Source organism: Littorina saxatilis, linkage group LG4, assembly GCF_037325665.1.
Source record: "Littorina saxatilis isolate snail1 linkage group LG4, US_GU_Lsax_2.0, whole genome shotgun sequence".
In the NCBI taxonomy this organism is placed as follows: Eukaryota; Metazoa; Mollusca; class Gastropoda; order Littorinimorpha; family Littorinidae; genus Littorina; species Littorina saxatilis.
The window spans coordinates 59,413,051-59,415,789 of NC_090248.1; positions in this window are offsets into that span (position 1 = coordinate 59,413,051).

A 2,739-nucleotide genomic window follows, 5' to 3' on the forward strand; every position below is an offset into this window, starting at 1 on the left:
AAAAACTTCCTGTTGACGAAAGCAAAACGACGCGAAATGAACCCAATGATGTTTTTTTTCAAAAGTAATGTAGTAAGCTTACAAAAGTGTTCTTTTTTTCGTTTGTTTTATGTGTTTTCCTTTTAACAGCCGACTGTCGCCCAATTAGGGACTGCTCTACACTATGCAGATGAATATGAATAGTTAATGGTTGAAAAGTGTGAAAAAGAGAGAGAAACAAAGAGAGAAACAGACTGGTAGAGAGAAGATGGAGAGAGGGAGGGAGGGATTCAAAGAACTGTTGCCGAAAGCAAGGCATCTCGAGATAATGGCCTATAACCTGTTCAGGTAAGTATGTTAAAAGCAATTAACCGCTGAACTCATCCTCTCTAAAGAGTACACTTCACACCAATCGCTGAAGTTTTCAAGGGGTCATAGAGTACACACATTGGACACTAGAGAGGCCGTAAAAGGGTCGCGTTGCCATTGGTCAACCTGACCACGTGGTCAGCCTCGGACAAAGCTACGTCCGTGGTCATGGAAACCCTTTCTAGTTCAGTCCTGGCTCGGAACAGTTTTTTTGTGGGGTTTTTTTTTCCGAACGATGTAGGCGTCTCCCAGGAATTGTTTTGGTTGGCGTGCGGAGCGGAGAGTTACAAATTACTTTAAAAGAAAACACTTTGGTTACTTCTCAGAGTGTTATGTATGGTCCGACTGAGGTGCCAGTAGCGGACGTTTTAAATGGAAACAAATTGAAACAACTTTTACAGCCCGGACTTCGGTATTGCATTTCAGCTTTGTGGCTTAAAATTAATTAATGACTTTGGTCATTAAAAATCTGAAAATTGTAAAAAAAAATAGGCCTATTTTTTTTTATAAAACGATTCAAATTTACGTTCATCTGATTCTTCATCATTTTCTGATTCAAAAAACATATAAATATGTTATATTTAGATTAAAAACAAGCTCTGAAAATAAAATTACAAAAATTATGATCAAAATTAAATTTTCGAAATCAATTTAAAAACACTTTCATCTTATTCCTTGTCGGTTCCTGATTCCAAAAACATATAGATATGATATGTTTGGATTAAAAACACGCTCAGAAAGTTAAAACGAAGAGAGGTACAGAAAAGCGTGCTATCCTTCTCAGCGCAACTACTACCCCGCTCTTCTTGTCAATTTCAGTGCCTTTGCCATGAGCGGTGGACTGACGATGCTACGAGTATACGGTCTTGCTGAAAAATTGCATAGCGTTCAGTTTCATTCTGTGAGTTCGACAGCTTGACTAAATGTTGTATTTTCGCCTTTACGCGACTTGTTTAAAATCAAGAGTCAAACTGACACAAAGATTTTCACCTTCCATTTCTCTGTAATGGAGGCACGCAGAGGCACGACGTAGAGAGAGCGTCAGATAACCGCGACGTAGGTTTGGGGAGTCGGGTCGGGCACTAAGAGTACAGTTTATTTTTACAGAACTGTACATTAATTATCGCAACAGGTTTAAACAGTTCGCTTTACATTTGATTCTGTCTCTCTCTGTCTGTGTCTGTCTGTGTCTGTCTGTCTGTCTGACGGTCTGTCTGTCTGTCTGTCTGACGGTCTGTCTGTCTGTCTCTCTGTCTGTCTCTCTGTCTGTCTATCTGTCTGTCTGTCTCTCTGTCTGTCTGTCTGTCTGTCTCTATGTCTGTCTCTCTCTCTGTCTCTCTGTCTGTCTCTCTGTCTGTCTCTCTCTATCTATCTCTCTTTTTTTTGTCGTTGGAATTTGAATTTAAACATATCTTTGAACATAAAACATAATTGTCAGAACGATTTCGAGTGAACAGACTTCGGTGTGTACGAACACAGATAACCCTGTGGGCTGCTGTCACATTTTAGGTTTCTATACAATGAGAAAATAACAAAGTGTTGTTGACTTTTCATGCAAGGAGGTCGATCCTTGCAATTTTGCATATTATGTTTGTTCTCGTATGTTAGCTTAAGACGGGAAAGTCAGACGCAAGCGAAGGGAAATTACCAGATCACGCTCACAAGTGTGTACTAAAAGTCACATCAAATCCAATCTTCGGCCACTGTGAGGCCACTAAATGAGAAACAGATGACAGGCACTCCGCCACTTCTGCTGAAGGACATAGCAGGTACTTGGCTACACTTCACTGCGCCACATGAGTGATTCCATTTTCCGTTCGGCAATCAGTCTGTCTCACGCACAAATTGTCAAGGGTAATTTTAAACTGAGTCTAATTTTGTCAGACACTGGGCAAGTTTTAATACCGGACCTTCAACATTGACGATTGGGGTCTAAAAAACACATTCCTTCCTTATAAACGATTCAGAGAAAATACCCCCCCCCCCCCCCACTCTATACCCCCACCCCCTTGCATTTTGAAATCTCCTAACATTATCTGAAATTGAAGCTGGCGTTAGAAAGCATGACTGAAACCCCACCGCTGTTAATCTCCTTCTCGATAAAAGAAGATATACACGTATTGTACGGCCGTTTTCTCAAGGCTGTCCAAATGAAGTGCTATCTGAATTTAACTCTTAAAAAAAAAAAGACTAATACGGGGTTTTTTTTATTTTTTTTTAAATAAGCCACGCCCCGGACTGCGCGCGCAACACATGCAGACGACGCATATATGTGTAGTAAGTTTGTCGGAACTTTGGCGGAGTAATTTGATAGAGTTTTTAGATTGTGTCAACGACTGTAGACGTGATGTAACTTACAGATAAATTATATCTGAGCTTAAAAAAGTGTTT